General features: G+C 36.3%; 2 protein-coding genes across 3 annotated transcripts in view; one reads left to right on the forward strand and one right to left on the reverse strand.

The window, feature by feature from the left end:
* The window catches only part of FBXO4 (F-box protein 4), a 277,900-nt gene that overhangs the window by 116,531 nt on the left and 139,542 nt on the right, over positions 1-21,827 (reverse strand). The gene's annotated exons all lie outside the window — the stretch shown is intronic.
* Positions 1-21,827, forward strand: part of LOC140598683 (heterogeneous nuclear ribonucleoprotein A1-like) — a 30,133-nt gene that overhangs the window by 417 nt on the left and 7,889 nt on the right. Inside the window, exon 2 of the mRNA XM_072756990.1 lies at positions 9,175-9,247. The gene's annotated coding sequence lies outside the window, so the exon portion shown is untranslated. The remainder of the gene's footprint in view (positions 1-9,174; positions 9,248-21,827) is intronic.

The raw sequence follows: 21,827 nt of genomic DNA on the forward strand, positions 1-21,827 counted from the left end.
TGGCAGAGTTTCTTCCTGTATTAAAATTAATCACATAATATGAGGAAGGGCTAAAACTTCTTCCAAGTCTCTACACTGTGAAAGAAAGCAAAAAGGGGAGCTAATTGCCTAATTCACCCAAAAAGTTGCTCATAATTGTTCTATATTTCTCAAAACAAACATAAGTTTTTTCTAATAGCTTAAGAAAGGTACAGAGAGTAAGACAAACAATTCACTTTATTTTCCAGAAGGAAAACAAGTGGTAAGGCACACTCACTTGCCTTGCACCCACTACTCTCCTTTTTGCTTCACCCACTACACTGAACAATTAAATGACTTCATATCCACCAAGCCCCCCAAAGTATTTGGACCATATGGTCACCTATACAAGTATATGTTAAATATTTTTAAAAAGAGAGAAAGATTGAAGAAGCACAGGAAAGAAAAAAGAGAATGAAGAAGACAGAAGAGGAGAAAACTATGAAAACTATGGAGAGAATTCTGAAATAATCAGAATACATAAAATGAACTAAATTCTTCCAGAATGCCTCAAGAACCTATATATCTTTTTAAACTCAAGTTATCCTATCAGAGACTCTCAAACAGATTCTGTAAAAGCAAAGTGAAAGTAAATTCTACAAGTTGTAGATGTCATGAGCCTGTACTCTGAAACATATTCTATTCATTATAAAAAGTACCTAAAGCTTCTTGGTTTTGAATAAATCTAACAGGCACTGAACTAACCCTCCCCTAGTGTACAAACATGGAGCTGGACAGCGGTCTGTGAAAGACTGCAGTCTCTGAAAGATGAGAAATGGACAAGGGAAGCCTCATATTAAACCTACCTCCATGCTTGGGAATTTCTGTACTGAAGCCAGTGAAATGGAATCAGCAGAGCAAGATGGTCCTGCTGACTTGAGGAAGCTGAGGCAGCTGGAATCTGCAGGGCAGGCACCAGAGGAGAAGGGACTGCACAGAGCAGTACCCCAAAAGTTTGCTTGGAGGCTGGAGTGGAGGGGGGTTTCTGCAAAAGTCCTTGACCAAGGGCTGTGCTTGATAAACTGTGTGAGGCTTACCAAAGGGTAGAGAATAAAATAGATACCAATGGCCCAGCTGTTTTAGGGATGAACCCTGGAGTCCTGTCCCAGCAGGAGTGGAAAGACAGCTACAACACCTTGTTCACATCACAGCCGCGTAGCTGAGGTACCAGAAAGGCTATGATGGGTTCTGTAAATGAAATTATATCGTTGTAATGTTATTGCACTTCTGAACTGGGAGTTGTGAAATATGAAATGGTTCAGTATTGGCTATAAATAGACTTGGATAAGTTCAGACATGTATTATTAATCCTAAAGCAACCACTACAAAATAGTAAAAATAATCATAAAAGTAGAAAAATAAATAATAGAAAAAAATAAAACCCACTACAAAATAAAAAATATAAATAATAATTCAACAAAGGAAATAAAATCTGAAATAAAAAAATTTCCTAAATACAAACAACATAGAAAAGAAATGAGAGAAACAAAAGAGACACATGGAAAATGAATATCAAGATGATAGATATAAACCAAATCTTATCAATAATTACATCACATATTAATGGTCTAAACACTCCAAATAAAAGGCAGCAATTGTCAGACTGGACAAAAAAGGCAAAATCAAACTCGATTTCTGTCTAAAAGAGATATGTCTTAAATTTAAAGACATCAATGTGGCTGATTTTTCAAAAATAATTTATCTTTTTTATTCTCTTTAAAATACATACATTCATTTAAAGACACAAATACATAGAAAGAAGAAGGAAGCTGGATTGTTTTATTAATACCAAACTAGACATCAAAACAAAAAGTCTTAAGAAGGACAGAGGGCTATTTAATAATAATAAAATGGAATCATTAGGAAAAATCAACAATATTAAATATGTATGCTTCAAACAACAGAGCTTTAAATTTCATGAAGCAAAACTTGGCAGATGTAGAAGTAGAAATCAACAATATAAATTTAGCAAGTTTGTAGGGTATGAGATCATTATACAAAATGATTCCATTTCTGCTATTAGTAGCAAGCAGTTGCAAAATGCAATAAAATGCTACTTACACACAAAACAAAGTATTTAGAAATAAATTTTATAAAAGATGTGTAAAACTTCTACATTAAAATTATAAAATATTACTGTCAACTATATTTTATTTTAAAATCTATAAAGTATTACTGAGAGAATTAATAAAGATCTAAATAGATATACCTGGTTCATGGATTGGAACACTTAATATCATTAGGATATATACATTTTCCCCAAACTGATTTATAGATTCAAAACAATTCAAATAAAAATTTCAGAGACTTTTATTTTTTTTTTAACTTTTTTATTATTATTTATTTATGATAGTGAGAGAGAGAGAGGCAGAGACACAGGCAGAGGGAGAAGCAGGCTCCATGCACCGGGAGCCTGATGTGGGATTCGATCCCGGGTCTCCAGGATCGCGCCCTGGGCCAAAGGCAGGCGCCAAACCGCTGCGCCACCCAGGGATCCCCTCAGAGACTTTTAAAATAGAAATTGACATGCTGATCCCAAAATGTATATGAAAATGCAAAGGGCCTTGAGATGCTAAAACAATTTTGAAAAAAAAAGAAAAATAAGTTGAAAGGTTTATACAACTTGATTTTAACACTTAACATAAAGCTATAAAACCAAGTAGCTCAGTATTGAAGATAAGATCAAAGGAACAGGACAGAAATTCCAGTCTGAATTGTAATTGTTGAATTGTGAAGTCTCAGTATGGACAACTCTGAGAGTTAAAAAATCCAGGAAGACTCAGTCGTAAGTAGGCAGTCGCAATTTTGTGAGATTTACCTCCAGGAGTTTGATCAGGTTCTCCTAGTAAATATCAAAGAAAAATCCGCTCAAGCTTCCAGCAGAGGAAAGAGAATAAGAACCATTTGGAAATATGCCAGAGCACTCTGTTCCTAACAAGATCTGCCCTCAGGAGAAAACTAGTTAATCGGAGCCTAAGTGACCTAGAGGACGGGAAATGACCCAACTCCAGCCCATTTTAGCCACCCCATCTAAGGGGGTGGGGAGAAAAAAACAGGAACAATTTGTGAAGCTCATAGTTTTGAGCAATTTCACTTCTAGGAATTTTTCCTGAGGATACGTTTCTACATATAAGAGGAAAGCGGATGTTATTCAATATTAAATTGTTAGCGATAGCAAAATGAAAAATAATCAAAATGCCCATTTGTGGAAAAGAATAGAAAAAGCTGTGATATATCTATACAATGGATTTCTATGGAGCCATAAATAAGAATGAGGAATCTATCCACAAACTAACACGGAATGATTTCCAGGATGTATTTTTAAGTGAAAAATTGTCGTATGTGTATAGTTGACTTGTGAACAACATGGGGGTTAGGGATGCTAACCCATGCACATCCAAAAATCCAAGTATAACTTTTCGCTTCCCAAAACTTAATTATTAACAACCTGCAGTTAACCAGAAGCCTTACCAATGACACAAAATAGTCGATTAACACATATTTTGCATGATATCTATATATATATGCCATGTTATTACAATGAAATAGGCTAGGAAATGTTAAGAATGTTAAGAAAATCGTAAGAAAAGAGAATACAGTTATACTACTATAGTGTATTTATTGAAAAAAAATGCATATATAAGTGATATATAAGTGGACCTGTGCAGGAATAATTCAAGAGTCCACTGTGATATTGCAGAGAGATAGGAATGGGGGAGGAGTGGTTAGTCTTTTGAGAAATATTCCAGTTAATAGATAAGATTAGCCATTTTTTGCCATCTCCAGTATAATTGCTTATCTAGATACTTATCATCAAAGAATGCTAAAATTGGGATGTGGGATTGTGAGAATAGGATACTCACACAGTTGCAAAGTATCACTCAGAGATCACTTACTAGATATAATTTTTAAATTCAAGTATATTTAACACATAGTATTATGTTAGTTTCAGGTGTACAATAGAACAATTCAACAATTCTATACATTACTCAGTGCTTATTAGATATGATTTTAAATAAAAAGAGCTAATGCTTATCACCTTAGCCAAGTAATTAATTCAGTATTAATAGTAGTAAATTCAATCTGGCATTATATGTCCTCTGATGTTATGTATTAAGTACACAATATCTCCTATAAATTAATCTTGTCAAAATGTTCAATCTGAATCTAACTATGAGAAAGCAAGTAGGCAATTCCAAAATACTTAACATTCTACAACTGACCTGCACTTTTGTTTTAAGTCAATATCATAAAAAACAAACCCTAAAAGGAGCAGGATTATTCTAAATTAAAGTTAAAAAGGTAAAAACAGCTAATCTGTAATCTTTGCACCTGGGTTGAATTTTTTAGAAAAAAATTAGATGTGATAATGGAATTATGGTTCTTTTTTAAAATGCTCTTAACCTTAATGAGACCATGTTAATATTTTAGGGATGAAAATTTATTCTGTGTGCAATTTACTATTCAGTACTTTGGGAGAGAATGAAAGGAAAAGAGAAAGAGAGAGGAAAGGTGTTTGAAAGAGACAGTGCAAATGTAGCAAATTGGTGAATGGAGGCAGAGTGTATTTGAATGTTCATTGTACTAGTCCTCCAACATTTTTGTAAGCTTGAGCATTTTCCAAATAAAAAGTTGGAGAAAAGTAAAGTAAGCAACTTGCCTTGAAACTGTAGCCCTTATTGTTTGATTAAATTGCTGTTGTCTGTGGAATAATGAAAACCAAAAGTGCTCATAGTTATAAATTTAACTTTGTTTTATGCATTATTTGGGATATGTATAGCATCCTTGCTGATTTACTGACATGCACTGCCCTCAGAAACAACCAACTCACATTTGGGGGCCAGTTTGGGCTGTGTATAGCATTCCTATACCCATGCTGTCATGTCTTTGTGGAATATATGGATGCCTCTGTCTCAGCAATCTGTTCTTTTCTAGTTCTGATTTTGGCTTTTGCTCAAAAAAAAAAAAAATCAAGAAGACTATCAATTATTCAACATATGAAGGTGGTAGGAAGAGCAGATGCAATGAAGAGTTTCCTGCCAACACCAGAATTCCAGAGCCAAATGCCTTAGGGTGTTGAGAGTACTTTGAGGCATTTTAGGGAAATGGCCCTAATACAGGAGGGACAATCCAATCCATGATTTTCCAGAACTGTTTTTGAATATTGGTAGATTCAAAACCATACTCTTTCTTAGTGCTTTAATAGGCTATTAAATGTTTCCCTTTCATCTCAAAAAATGGACTAAATAAAAACTGTAGGTTTGCATTTTGCATGTGTGTTGGGGAGAGTTTGTGAGTTCCCTAATAATGACAGGTATTTCTAAATGGTGAGGCTAAGATTAATGTTGTGAGACAGAAGGGCCTAGAATTGATGCCAAGAAGGCAGAGAAAGTCTTCCTTTTGTTGGTGATGTATATTTGTTCTCGTAAAGACCCCTCACTAGGTTCTTTCTGTGTACAGAGTCCTTATTATCCAAGAATTGGTTCTTGAAAAGGCCATGTAAAGTGAATTCATTTTGAGAGAGGTGGATGCAGGGTGGGCTAAATGGGTGTTGGGAATTAAGGAGGGTATTTGTGATGAGCACTGGGTGTTATATATAAGTGATGAATCACTAAATTCTACTCCTGAAACCAATATTACAGTGTATGTTAACTAACTAGAATTTAAGTAAAAGCTTGAAACAAAAAAACAAATGAATCAATAAAGAAGGTGTGTGTGTGTGTGAGAGAGAGACAGTGTGAGAGAAAGACAGAGAGAGGAGAGAGAGAGAGACATAATAGAATATTTTTCAACCATAAAAAAATAATGAAATCTTGCCATGTCCAATAATGTGAATGGAGCTAGAGAGCATTATGCTAAGGGAAATAAGTAATCAGAGAAAGACAAATACCGTATGATTTCCCTTGTATGTGTAATTTAAGAAATAAAACAAATGAGCAAAGGGAAAAAAAGAGAACAAGGGAGAGAGACAAACGAAGAAACAGTCTTATTTTATTTCTTATTTTTTAGAGGGGGGAGTGGCAGAAGGAGAGGGAGAGAATCTCAAGCAGACTCCCCACTGAGCAGGGCTTGATCCCACAACCCTGAGGTCATGACCTGAGTCAAAACCAAGAGTCAGACACTCAACTGACTGAGCTATCCAGGCACCTTCCCTTTTTTTTCAGACTCTTAATTACAGAGAATAAACTGATGGTCATTGGAGGGGAGGTGGGTGGTGGGATGGATTAAATAGGTAATAGGGATTAAGGACTGCATTTGTGATGAGCACCAGGTGATGTTTGGAATTGTTGAATGACTATATTGTATACCCAAAACTAATATAACAATGTAAAAATAAATAATAATCAAATAAATAAGTGAATTCACTTTCAAAAGGGGGACCAGGGTTGTTAAATTATGGAAAAAAATTGATAGAACTTTATCTTGAAATAAGGCTATTTAACAAAATTTAAGAATAAATTGTTGATTTCAGAGGTTTTTTCCTAAAACCAGCACAATGGAATACCCTTCTACTGTATGTTTGATTTTTAGATATAGCATTCAAGCACACACAAAAAAATAGTCATGAAGTGTACTTCACAATAACTTTGGCTCTATAGATCAATAGAACAGAATAGACAGCCTAGAAATAAACTAATGCTTATGTGGTCAATAAATCTATGACAAAGGAGGCTAGAATATACAGTAGAGAAAAGGCTTTTCAATAAATGGTGCTGGGAAAACTGGACAGCTACATGGAAAAGACTAAAACTGTGCCATTTTTTAAATACCATACAGAAAAATAAACTCAGAATGGATTGAAGACCTAAATGTGAAACTTGAAACCATAAAAATCCTAGAAGAGAACACAGGTAGTAATGTCTCTGACACTAGCTATAGCAACATTTTTCTAGATATGTCTTCTAAGGCAGGGGAACCAAAAGCAAAATATTGGGACTACACCAAAATAAAAAGCTTTTGCACAGCAAAGGAAACATCAAGAGAACAAAAAGATAATCTACTTATTGGGCAAAGATATTTGCAAATAATATATTTGATAAGGGGTTAGTATCCAAAATCTTTTTTTTTTTTTTTTTTACGCTTTAAATATTTTTATTTTATTTTTTTTTAATTAATTTTTATTGGTGTTCAATTTACCAACATACAGAAAAACACCCAGTGCTCATCCCGTCAAGTGTCCACCTCAGTGCCTGTCACCCATTCCCCTCCAACACCCGCCCTCCTCCCCCCTTCCACCACCCCTAGTTCGTTTCCCCGAGTTAGGAGTCTTTATGTTCTGTCTCCCTTCCTGATATTTCCCAACATTTCTTCTCCCTTCCTTTATATTCCCTTTCACTATTATTTATATTCCCCAAATGAATGAGAACATACACTGCTTGTCCTTCTCCGATTGACTTATTTCACTCAGCATAATACCCTCCAGTTCCATCCACGTTGAAGCAATTGGTGGGTATTTGTCGTTTCTAATCGCTGAGTAATATTCCATTGTATACATAAACCACATCTTCTTTATCCATTCATCTTTCGATGGACACCGAGGCACATTCTTCTCAAGTATCCAAAATCTTAAAAAAGAAAACTCCTATAACTCAACAACAAAAAAATTAAAAATGGACAGAGGACCTAAATTTACATTTTTCCAAATATATACACATGGCCAATAGATGTATGAAAAGATGCTCAACATCACTAATTATTAGGGAAATGCAAATCTGAACCATGATGAGATATAACCTTAAACCTGTTAGAATAGCTAAAATCGAAAAGACAAGAAATAACAAGCATTGGTGTGGATGTGGAGCAAAAGGAATCTTCATACACTGTTGATGGGGGGGGGTGTAGATTGGTACAGCCACTAGGAAAACAGGATGGAGGTTCCTCAAAAATTAAAAATTGAAATACCATATGATACAATAATTCCCCTATTGAGCACTTACCAAGAGAAACAAAACAGTAATTCAAAAAGATACACGCACTCCTATATTTATTACAACATTATTTACAATAGTCAACATATGGAGGCAACCTAAATGTCCATCAATAGATGAATAGATAAAGAAGATGTGGTACACATACACTCATCTAAACACAATGGAATATTATTCAGACATAAATGGATGCTATTGTGCCTTTTGAGACCTAGAGGATACTACACTAAGTCAGTAAGTCAGACTGAGGAAGACAAATACCATATAATTCCACTCATAAGTGGAATCTAAAAAACAAGAAAAAAGAAGAAAAACCAAAAAGCATAATCAAACCTATAAAGACAGGGAACAAACTGATGGTTGCTAGAGGGGAGGTGTGTGCAGGGGTTGAGCAAAACAAGTAAAGGGGAGTGGGAGATATAAATTTCCAGTTATGGAATGAATAAGTCATGGGAAGAAAAGGTACCACATAAGGAATATAGTCAATGATAATAGCAATGTATCAGGACAGATGGGAGCTACAGTTGTGAACATAGCACAATGTATAAATCTGTCAAATCACTAAGTTGTACACCTGAAACTAATGTAACATTATGCATCAACTATACTCATATAAAAAAAGAACTGAATAATAAAAAAAAACTCCATTTTTTAAAAGGGCAAAATATAGCACATACTCATTGTCAAATACCTGGATATCACAGATACATGAAGTGAAAAGCAGAATTTACCTATAATCCTATGACTTAGAGATAATTACTGCTACATATCTTAAAATGGCATGCCCTTCCAAGCTTTTTGAATAAATATGTCATGTATATTCTACTTTTATACTATTTTATGATCTGCTTTTTTTAAACTCTACATTATATATATAATATTGAGCATGTTTCTGTATCCTCTAATATCTGCAAACATGATTTTCAACAACTACAATCGAGAGGTTATAATTTATTCATCCAATTTTGTATAGCTGGACATGTATATCATGTTCAATATTACAGTATTATTACACAATTTACACTATTGTGACATACATTGCTGTACAAAAGTCTTTGGCCATATTTGAGTTTAATTTTTTTTCTACATTGTTATGATTTCACAAATATGATGTTAGATTCTACCGAAAACTATCTACATTTTGTTCTTATATATTGGAAACATATCTTAAGTCACTCATTGCTCTTTTTTTTTCTCATTTTGTATTTCTACAACTGAAACCCAACAGATGGAGTTGTTGGTGCAGATTTCCAAGGATGAAGTTGTCTGAGTGCAGCCAAGGCTTTCAGTCAAGAAACAAGGTGGGATGTGAATTTGTAGAACTGACAGCTTTACCAAGATTTAGGTGCTAAGTTTGTGGAAAGAATTCTGGAAAAGCAAGAAAAACATTTCTATTCAAATCCCCATGTCTACTGGGGGAATGGAGGCATTGAGCATTGTATTTTCCATCTCTATCAGCACAACTCAGAACACCTACACTTTACTGTTGTTTTTTTTGTTCTCTGAAACATCTTAATGAGAGGCCAGCAGTGAGTTCAAGTATTTCAATGCCAAGTTGAGAGCGCCACACCTTCTCACATACCACTTCCCCTGGAAATTCATAACAATCCAAGTTTTTCAAAACCCTAAACTATCTTTTTTATTCTTTGAAAATCCATGCTTTATCATAGTGCACGTCTCATTAGGTTTTTAATAAAATATTTGTTTTTTAATCAAGAAGGTCCTATTCTTTTCACATCAAAGAATCACTTAAGAGACAACAACATACAATAATTAGCTTGATTGAATATAATTGATTTGAATGTTAAAGAAACAGTGCTTCCAATATGTTTTATTTCACTTAAATTTTGATGACACTTAAGCAGTTGTCTTGCTTTCCCCAACCTGTCACTCCTTTTCTCCCCACCATCACATTTGACACTATTCCTGTGCTATCAACATTATTTGTCTGAACACCATTTAATCAGCTGTGGGTAAAGCTGGAGAGGAGCTCTCGGCTCTTCCAGCTCTATCACCTCCCATGTTAGTTGCCAAGGGAACCATCTCACTGAGTCAACAATAAAAGACTCATCAAATTTGGATGCTTTTTTCTTTTGCCTTGATGAGAGCCACTGAAATGCTCTCTCGCATCAGACCACATGTGCCAATCTTTTCTTCCATTTCTTCTCATATGATCTGAAAGCAATCTTTATTACTACAAGTAAGGGATGAAAGAGGGAAGTTTGACAAGCTAATGTTGTGAAAGTTAGCTGGGGTCAATGCCATGGAAACAATATGCCTTTGTTCTCTGAAAGGAAAATTTTACATTTTACATTTATATATTTGGACAGAATTTTCAGCTCTATGTCCTATTTGATTGAAGTGGGGTGGATAAGTTTATATTTTATTCTGACCAGTGTTTTGAAACATCAGTAAGGCAAATGATGAGCCTACCCTTTAAGGCAGGGTAGGATCTAAACTTCCTTTGTTTGCTTCTATATAGTACTCTTGTCCACTGGCACAAATATAACTCTCAACAGATGTAGAAAATTTCACATCAATGGCTGCTGTCAACCTACAGAAGTTCTTTTGCACTGTTTTAAAATATTGAGACAAGTTACTGTCTAGAAAAATCTAGAGGCTCTTGAGGAAGTGTCTCTGCAGCCTTTCTACTCAATACACACTGCCCTTACTCCTTTTGTGTTATAAGCAATAAAGCTCCATGAACACCAGAGAAAGAATTCCCTTTGAAGAGAAAGAATGGTCCCACAGTCCCTTGTGAGAATTTGAGGTGAGAGAAAAATTGCTCTGCCTATCTATCCCCATTATCAATCTTTTACACAGAAAATATGAAGTTAAAATGGGCACCATGGGGAATTTTCCTTAGGGGAAAATGAAAACAATGCCTTAGGATGGCCAAGCTGAACAGAAGAAGAGACAGAGTAGGGTCTAGAATGGGAAGAGCCAGCCCCTCTCTTTTTACCTAGGTTTCTATGTGGTAGAGAGAAGTGATCTGCTTATTTTACTATATTTTTGTACCAGTTTAGCAACCTTTTTCTGAGTCACTGCCCAGCTTCTCAATTGTGACTGTCTCTCAAATTGTGATCATTTAGTACCTGCATCAGCATCACCAGAAGCTCATAAAATAATTGCAGTGTCCTAGGCTGGACCCCAGACCTGCTAAATCTATATCTGAGGATGGAAGCCAGACATCAGTATGCTTAACAATTACCCCCAGTGATTCTTATTTATATAATACATAAAGACTAATGCAAAGGGAAGTCTGTGACAGTGGTAAAGACTCCCCTAAAGGGAGGGAGCACAGGGAAATCTCCTCAAAAGAAGTCTAAATATCGATGAGCTTTGGGATGGGAGGGTCCATAACATACCTAAAGTTGTTTGAGGATTTTTGTGTGTAGGCATGCCTACAAACACCTTTCAGGTGAAAGGCTTTAGATCCTTAATCAGATCCCCTAAGGAGTCCATGACTCTCCCCAAAATGTTAAGGGCCACTTGTTTGTGTAATGTTTGAGTTGATGTTAGGAATAGCGGCAAGTATTTCCAAAATAAAATATCTGAATAATCTCCTCATCCACTCTCACTCCTTCCCTTTCCTTCCCTGCAACACTTGGCTCCAGCTTGGATATTGAAATTGTCCAGAGTCATCAAAATCTCAATTACCAAGTCTATTTGGTTGGTAAGCAAAGAAAATGATACAGTGAATATTTTAATGGATTTCATTTTTGGATTAAATGATAGCCTCAAACCAGAAAACAAAAGGTTAACTTTGTCCTCTGCCCGCATTACAAAAACAAAATCAGTGTTGATGCAGTCACTCCACTTCTCCAAAAACCAAAGTGGTTTCTGAGAAATCCCTCACCACTTTGAAGAGTGAACTATTAGAACACTCATGATTAGAGAAATCAGATTAATTGGACCAGAGTGTAATGTGAGAGTGTGTTCTTTAATGACAATGGCTGTGCAAAGTGGATGCACACAGCGCTCATCCAGAATGGTTCAGAGAACTAAGGCCACGTTTCTCAAAGTGTGTTTAGAAAATTGCATGACCACAGTTATCTTGGGAAGCTTGTTAAAGATGTCAATCTCCTGTACCCATCTAGACGTTAAGAATCAGAATCATTTGTGATGGGTCCAGAAAATTGTCAGTTAGAATAAGTATTGAGGAGGTTGGTAACTATGAAATACTCAAAAATTTGAGAGTTTGCTGGGTAACATCTCTCCTGAGTCATCTTTATATAAGGATAAAAGTTATGGAACAGAGAAGCCAGTGCTGTTGAGCCCAGAACCTGAAGCACATCATCAATAAATAACAAAATGGCACCCAGTCACTCCCTACAGGGAATTATAATCCTTTCCAGATGTTTATTTTGGAAAGTTGAGAATTGGAAAATGATTGCATAATCATAAAAGTTCTGCCCTGAACACAATTAAGAAGCTTATTACACCATTGTGTTTAGTGGATATCTTAAAACTTTATTATTGTACTTTTGAAAAATCCCAATGAGTATCTCCTCCACTCAACCAAAAGTGCTCACTCTATGTATGAAATGATAAATTTCAAAATTATGGGACAATTCATATCCCATCTCTAAAACTCTCTGACTGCTAAAGGATGTTCAGAACTGAGCCTGTCCATCCTATGGTTTAGTCAGGCTTGGGGAAGGATGAGGACTTCACATATTGTGGTTTACTGTTTTCAGAAAGGTGTGTCTGTAAGACCAGGGAATCCATTCCCAATTTTGTCAGTCCCAAGAGAAACAAACATTTTTGTTTATTCTTTTCCTTTTATTAGTCTCTGAAATTGTCACTGCTTTAGAGCTCAGGCTGACATGATTCTTCGATGTTCATTGTTTCTACACCATAGCATTTCTAAGGAAGCTGGGAATAGATCTATAGACATAAATAACAACTCATTTGTCATCAGATAATTAGTAACAATGTTTGCTAGGTTTTCTTGTCTATTTTCGCTCTTTGCCTCCTGGAAATAAAGTTAGTTGTATTTTAATATTTCCTTCTTTTTAAAAAAAGAAAGACAAAGCTAAAGCGAGGCCCTAAATTTACTAGGAGGAATAAGGGGATCAGTAGATACAAAGTGATCTTAGAGAGCTATGTCTACCCCTGCTTGCTCCCATAAACTTCTGTGGAAAGAATTTCACAGTAGGGTTTGCTGAAAGACCTTTTCACTAGTCTTTCCAACTAAGTTAGTGAGGTCATTTAAACAGCTCCCATGAAATTCTGAGCTATTAGAGCTGATATGGGCAGCAACTCCTGGCTTGTTATTTATTGTGGACAGAATAGTGCCCATCCCCCCAGATGCCGGCATCCTAATCCACAGAGTCTATGACTATGTTACTTTATATAGCAGGGAAATTAATGTTGCAGGCAGAATTAAGGTTGCTAATCAGCTGATGTTAAAAAGGGAGATAATCCTAGATTGTTCAGATGAGCCCAATGGAATCAGAAGGGTCCTTAAAAGTGGAAGAGGGAGGTAGAAGAGTGTGAGAACACTCAGTGTGAGGACTTGCACGCTATTCATTGCTGGCTTTGGAGATGGAGAGGGGCTATAAGCCAAAGGATGTGGGCAGTCCCTAGAAGATAGAAAAAATAAGGAAACTAATTCTTTCCTAGAGATTCCACAATGTCACACAGCCCTCCCTGCACCTTGACTTTAGTTAGTGAGACCCACTTCAGACTTCTGACCCTTATAACTATGAGACAGGAAATTTGTGTTGTGGTAAGCCACCAAGATTGTGGGAATGTGTTACAGCAGCATCAATAAAACTAATAGTTCATCTAAATATTTATGTCTTTTAACTTTTCCCTTTCAGAACAAAGTGGGTTTTGACAAATGCAAAACATGTCATGTACCCACTATCTATATTACAGTATCATACAGAATAGTTTCACTGCCCTAAAAATGCCACCTATTCATCCCTCTCTCCCTCCCCCTGAACCTCCGGCAACCACTGATCTTCTCTCTTTTTCTATTGTTTTGCCTGTTGCATCATGTCCTATAGTTGGAAACGTACAGTTTGTATATTTTTCAGACTGACTTCTTTCACTTAGCAATATGCACCTAAGGTTCCTGCACGCCTTTTCATAGCTTAAGAGCTCGTTTCTTTTTATCACTTGATAATTCTCCATTGTTTGGGTATCCTAGTTTGTTTATTCATTCATTTATTGAAGAATTTCTTAGTTGCTTCCAATTATTGGCAATTATAAATGACGCTGCTATAAACATTCATGTGCAGGTATAGATTTTTAATTCATTTGGGTAAATGCCAAGGATCATGACTGATGGATCATGTGATAAGCTTATGTTCAGCTTTGGAAGAAACTGACACACTATTTTTTAAATTTTTATTTTATTTATTTATTCATGAGAGACAAACAGAGAGAGTCAGAGACACAGGCAGAGGGAGAAACAGGCTCCAAGCAGGGAGCCGGACATGGGACTTGATCCCAGGTCTCCAGGATCAGGCCCTGGGCTAAAGGTGGCGCTAAACCGCTGAGCCACCTGGGCTGCCCGACACACCACTATTTACCAAAGTAACTGTACCATTTGTGCATTCCCACCAAAAATGAATGTTACTGTTGCTCCACATCCTTACCAGCATTTGGTGTTGTCAGTGGTTGAGTTTTTTGCCATTCTTTGTTTTTTTTTTTTAAGATTTTATTTATTTATTCATGAGAGAGAGAGAGAGAGGCAGAGACACAGGCAGAGGGAGAAGCAGGCTCCATGCAGGGAGCCCAATGTGGGACTCGGATTCTGGGTCTCCAGGATCATGCTCTGGGCTGAAGGCAGGCACCAAACCACTGAGCCACCCAGGCGTCCCAGCCATTCTAATAGGTGTGTAGTTGTATCTCATTGTTGTTTTCATTTGCAATTCCCTACTGACATATGATTTTGAGCACTTTCAAATTCCTGTTTGCCATCTGTATATCTTCTTTGATTAGGGATCTGTTCATATTTTTTCCCTATTTTATAATTGGATTGTTTTCTTATTGTTGAGTTTAAGAGTTCTTTGTATATTCTGGTTGCCAGTCCTTTAACAAATACATAGTTTGCAAATATTATCTCCCAGTCTGTGGCTTGTCTTTACCTTCTCTTGACAGTGTCTTTCACAGAGCACAAGTTTTTATTTTAATGAAGTCCAACTTGTCAGTCTTTTTTCTCATGGGTCAAGCTCTTAGTGTTATATCTAAAAAGCCATTACCAAAACCAAGGTCACCTAGATTTTCCCCCTATTTTTCTTCTAAGACTTTTGTTGTTTTGTATTTTAAATTTAGGACTATGATACATTCTGAGTTAACTTTGTGAGAGGTGTAAAGCCTATGTCTAGATTCATTTTTCATACATGGGTGACCATTTGTTGAAAAGACTATCTCTGTTACATTGTATTGCCTTTGCTCCTTAGTCAAAGAACAGTTAACTATATTTGTGTGGGTTTACTTCTGAGTTCTCTATTCAACTCCTTTAACCTATTTTTCTATTCTTTCAGCAATAATACATTGCCTTAACTAGAATCTTAGAATAATATGAAAGAATGCCATTATATTGTCCATTGTAGCTGATATTTTATTTCTTTGCAAATTTATTATTCTTCCCCTATGACATTCGAAGTATGGCAGAAGGCAACTGGTTCTGCTTAGTGTTGGTCCCTAGTAGGACTTCTGGGTATTTCTTCCATCTTTTTCCTTCTATATCCAGATGAATCCATGGCAATTAGTTTGGATTAAAGACAAGTAGTCACAGATGAAGAGAGTTACAGATGAAGTTAAAAATAGAGAATTAAAAAGTGTGAGGTCTCATTTGAACTCCCTTTTCCACTAATCGTGAGATACTTTCTTATCTCACACTCCTCTGAGACAGTCAAGGTCATTCTCATTTTGGATGCATATCTCCATACCACCCATACATTAGGATAAATTCTCTTAATCTTTTGGACTCATTGTAGTTCTTTAAGACCTCCCAAGAGTGGTAACATCAGTGACTTTGTTTAGAGGTTAAATAGGTTAAGCAGGATTCTTTGTCACTTCATTTAAATAAATTGAGGCCAGCCAACATTAGATAAAACATTTCTCCACAAAAAATAGTAGAGTTCTCCAGAGCTCTCTGTTGGCATTTGGAACCAAGGTCTCTGCTAGCAACAAAGCGTAACATTTTTCTTGCTTTGTTTTCTGGGTGATGACCTTGACATAAGGTTGAAAGCATAATTCAGCAATTTCTGGGATTCCTGGGCCAATTTCATAATATCTTCAAAATTGCATACCAAGTCTAATTGCTAATGTGATCATAGCTTTGTGCTTTGATGCAATTTAAGCATAAAATGTAAACTCTGTCAGTTTGGTCCATATTAGATTCTCCATAAACTAAAATGAAGTTCAGATTAGTTTTGCTAGTTTGGATAAATAGCCAAATTGATAAATTATATTTACAGTGGCTTTTCACCATTTAAAAGGATAAGGTGTAATTTTGGCTTTAAAACACATGGTAATCAAGGTTCTTCATGTGGGCCTGCTGATTTTAGTACACCCCTACTACATCAGCTGCTATGTGAACAATTTCTCTGACCTTACAGGGCCATCTAATAAGTGTTTGGCTCCCTTTTCTTGTGAAAAGAGAAAAAAGGAAATATTTCAGGTCATATATTGATTCTCTTTTGCTTCATTTATTCATCAAACATTTCCTGAATATATATTTTACATCAAGAAATTTACTAAATGATGAGAGAACACAAATACGTGAGAGGCAGTCCCTTTCCCAAAAGAATTTATAGCCTATAGAAAAGATTACCTTCTAGTATGATGCCAAGGAAGGTCACTTTCTGTGTCTTCAATACATTAAACATGTGGATCTTAATCATCAAACATCATAATCCATTTTATTTTCAACTGAGAAGTTTAATCAAACATACCTAACATGGTTTGTAGTCTCCTCTTGTTTTAAAAAATAAACCTTCAAAATGAATCTTTCAAAAACAGAAACTAGTTCTCTATTCACATATCTATTTACATGGTTAAGTATGAAGTCTCAGGGTTTTTCTGAGGTTGGTGGTTGGTTATTGAAGGGCCATGGCTCCTAAGTCAAATGGGGTTTGGGGTTTGGTAGAAGAGTTTGGGGAAAGTTGTAACTTCCCTGGGTATAGAAAGAGTCTTAGGTTCTGAAGAAAGAAGGAAGAAATCATGAATGTGATGGGATTAACAAGGTCAGTAAGTGTATGCCTCACTTGATTACCTTCTAAACTCTTGCAAACTTAATGAGGGCTTTTCTCCAATTAACACCAGCTGAGAGGACTATCTTTTAATCTACAATTTAAATAGCTAAAAATAAATAAGGTCTCTATATCTTCAATGCATTGATAATTCACAAAATGCAAGACCATACTGAAACCAAAGCAAAGGAAGTATTCCCTGCAGACATGTATTATCTAATGAAAAAAGTTGGAGGGAAAAAATTAAAACAAATCCCTTCAAGAGTACTGTGTTGTTGCTAAGAAGAAGACAAATTAAAAAGAATACTCAGAGTATAATATCCAAGAGCTTCATATTATACATTGTTTGAAATCAAAAAGTAAAATTCGGATCTACATCTGCTGAATGCTTTAAAGAACTCTTTATTCACCTTTGACCAAAAATGTGCGAATGAGTTCAACTAATGCTAAATCCAAGAGAAAGAGGACATAAAATCATTTGTGTAGAAGAGCCAAAAAACAAGTGTAGACAGTGAGAAGAGCCAAGGAAAAAGTACTGACAATGATTTAAAAATAGGAACAAACAGCAATAAGTGGAAGAAACATCTCTCAAGGGATGAACTATGAGGACACCCAACACTCCTGTGCAGCTGCTCTGGTCTCTTTTCAAAACGTGAGCCAAAATAACTCAGGGAGCTATTCTTGACTTTAAATGAGGGAATACAACCCTGGCAAATTATGAGGATGCTCAGTGCTAATACTGCTGGGGAATTTCAAATAGGCTAGAGCCTGCCTGAAAATTCCAGATGGTAAAATTTGCAAACATGTTTTCATACCAGAAGTACGCTCTACATAAAATACAAACATTATGATTTGTTTTTATGTTCATCTTTAAAATTCATAATTTTACATTTTAAGACCCTTGCACAACTACTGAATTATTTTGTCTTGAGAGGTATATGGGCAATTTATCATTCTCCATTTTTTATTTTCATTTTTTGTTTAAAATATGAGTCTAGTTTATAAGAGATTGCATTTATTGAACACTTAGTATTGGCAGACCCTGTAATACACAGAGAAGCCAAAGAGGAATGCAGGCTTTCTGGGCCCTTAACGGGTTTTGGAAAGTGATAATATTGTAATATAATGGGCTCAGAGCTGATGCTTTAGTCTTGCTTGCTCCTTTTTCTCATTAAGAATAATTTCCCTTCTCCCTAAGGTATAAAAATAACAAGAAAGAGAGCTCCATGAGTGAAATGAATAAAACAGGGAGTATATGTTTGCTTTGTGAAGGTTACCAAGTTGAAATAAACATCATAAATATCACATAGGTTCTATTGCCCCAAATGTGGATATTGCAAAAAGTCTCAAAAGTCAGCAGGACAACACTAAAGTTCTTATATTATAACTTCATTCAGAAAATCTTCCTTCAAAATAGCAGTTATTCTCTAACAGATAAGCATTCTTAACTTCCTTTTTTGCTTCCTAAAAAGAACAAGGGCTTTGGTGAAGTTTTCTTGGGTTCAAATTCTGGTTTCACTATTTACTAGCTATTTAAATTGCTTAATGTTGACTTATTTTCATCTGTCAAATAAGGATAATAATACTGCCTGGCTGTGCTGTTGTGAATCTTAAACACGATATATGCATTTAGCACAATGTTTAGCACATAGCTGGCACTCAGTAAATCTGGTTTTCCTTCCTACTGTTACAACTATTGGTCTCATCAACAGTTTATCATTTCCCCAAATCTTTCAAATAATTTTTAAAATTTCAACCATCATCCTTTTTATAAAACCAAAGGATATTTGAACTAAAAATAATCTTAGAGATCTACTCTAACCTTCAATAGTTTCATAATCCTCAATGGGGTCTAAGTAGAGGTAAGGAAACAGACCCAGAGGGGTGAAGTAACCCGTTCAAGGTCACAGAGGTGGTAAGAGGTAGAATTTCAGGGCCAGATCATAAATCTCCAGATGATGTTTATTCCTATATTCCCCAGGGCTTCTCTACAGATGGTTTTCTTTTTTTTTTTTTTTAATTATTTATGATAGTCAGAGAGAGAGAGAGAGAGAGAGAGAGAGAGAAAGGCAGAGACACAGGCAGAGGGAGAAGCAGGCTCCATGCACCGGGAGCCCGATGTGGGATTCGATCCCGGGTCTCCAGGATCGCGCCCTGGGCCAAAGGCAGGCGCCAAACCGCTGCGCCACCCAGGGATCCCCTACAGATGGTTTTCTAATTCATAAAAGCTCAAAAACAATTGAGTCTTATAATGTTCTTATTGAAATCTTCCTCTTTGCCTTAAAGAAATGGCAGATTGGACTGAGAACTTGGGCTTGAAATGTTTGCAATATATTTCTGTTCGTTTATTTGTATTGGAGAGTATGTGACGCTGGTTCAGGAACCATTTTCAGACGCCCGAGGTAGCACTGCTGACTCAGAATAAAAATGTTTGTTTCTCGCAGCAGTAGAATTCTGGTATGCCAAATATTCCCTCTTCCCTTTGATACCTGCTTGTTTGGTTTGGTTTTGATCTCAAAGAAGTCATTTCATGAGGAGAATTCTGTCTCAAAAGCTAACAAAGATGTCAAACTTCTTAAACTGTGACAGAGTAGAAGACACCCTAGAATCAACTGGTTATTTGAATCCTTTAAACAGGCAATTCTTTAAATAAATATTGGTGGGTAAGACAACTCCTTAGTAACCAGAAATCGTGTATTCAGACAGCCACTACATTCACATAACAGGAATAAAGGAACATATTCTCAAACAATGTTCTAATGTTGTGGACAACAGAAGATTCCAGTTTGGCTTAGATTCAAGAGAGTTTATTTGTTGACATGCCAGAAGTATCTTATCAGTAGCTAGATTGAGCTAGTAAGCTTTTTCATAGTGTGAATCCCCTAAGGAGAAAAAAAATAAGAACAACAACAACAAAAAAGTATGATGAAGTTCTACAGTAAAACTTTGAGTGAAAGTAAGACAATGAAATCCTTTAGGATTTCTCTGCCCCTAAAACTTAGCTGTGCTTGTTACCATTACCAGACATTCTATCTAGATGGGTGAACACTAAAGGATAAACCTGGGTTTTAGGAAATCCCAGACTTCCTTATCAGTCATACATTAAATAAAATTTTATTGAGGATCTACTATATTCCAAAAGCAGCCTGGGTGGCTCAGCGGTTTAGCCCTACCTTCAGCCCAGGGTGTGATTCTGGAGACCCAGGATCGAGTCCCACGTCAGGCTCCCTGCATGGAACCCGCTTCACCTTCTGTCTGTGTCTCTGCCTCTCTCTCTGTCTGTGTCTCTCATAAACAAATAAATAAAATCTTTAAAAAAAAAATCTGGGTATGAAGCACCCGGGTGGCTCAGTTGAGCATTTAACTCTTGATTTAGGCTCCAGTCATGATCTGGGGCATCAAGCCCCATGCTGTGCTCTGTGCTCAGAAGGGAGTCTTCTTGAGATTCTGTCTCCCTTACCCTCCATCCCGCTCTGCTGCTTACATGCTCTCTAAATTTAAATTAATTAATTAATTAATTAAAATATTTTTTTAAAAGTCTGAGTATGACATAGTCTTACACATGCCCCTCTCTTCCCAATGCACATGTGCACCAACATACTCCAGGGGTCTCTGCTCACTTAGTCACTTAAAGACTTAGGATGATAAAGGTTCCATCATCTCATAGACTCACCAACTGGAACATGTAGTGTTCCAAATTACTGTAGCAGGAAAAGACGAATTAGAAATTGTGCTTCTCATTTGGCTAGAAATAGTCATATAGCCCAGCTTAACTGAAAGGAGAAAAAAATGTGAAAGCTGTGATTGGTGTCTCAGGCCCATTACTGGGTTGGTGAACTCATCTCCCAGCTACTGTGTTTGTTGCTAAGACCTTAGAGTTGCACCCTTTCTCCTTAGAATTATCTCTAGCTAAGCGGGAGCCATCTTGCCTGGGAAGTTTTCCCATTTCCCAAGGGATAGCACACAAAGACTGGTACATTGATATACAAAGTCAGGCCCTGTGCCTCAAAGTGACCACCTCTATGATAGAGGAAAATCAGGCTCCAGAGCTTCCTCAGATCAGGCTGAAGACAGATTCCTATTGAGACCTATACCTTGATTAGCCTTTTTTCCCCTAACTCTAATTTCCCTCATTCCAACTTCTCAGAGTACTACCCCAGTAATTCACTTGCAGACAACTCTTCACCTCAGACTGCTTCTAAAGAATGCAACCTTGCAGACTTTGTACTGATAGATACTAGGAAGCTTGCTTGAATGATAGGATTCTGAGGTAAGACCATTCAAAGCTGTATACCAATTAACAGACAGTGGCAAGTGGAGTATTACTAGGTCCTGGCATGTTGTAGCTGTCCAATCACTAAGAGTTTCACCCGTAGTGATCTAGAGTAGAACAGGGGTGGAGTGGGACAGATGTGTGCCTTTGGTTTTGAGAGGTACAAAGGAAATAGTAGCTATAAGGACTTCGGAATTGCTTGAATGATGCTAAGTGCCACTAATGCATTGAAGAGAGAAAATGGAAGGCTCAGATCTATTAGTTATCAATATAAAGCAAAATGTGAGAATTAGAGGCCTCTTTGGCAGTATTTAAAGGTACTTTCATCTTTTTTGACTGAGAGTAGACAGAGCTAAATAGTAAAACACAATACTTGTTGTAAGAGAGGCAGAA

Source organism: Vulpes vulpes, chromosome 4 (assembly GCF_048418805.1).
Source record: "Vulpes vulpes isolate BD-2025 chromosome 4, VulVul3, whole genome shotgun sequence".
NCBI lineage: Eukaryota > Metazoa > Chordata > Mammalia > Carnivora > Canidae > Vulpes > Vulpes vulpes.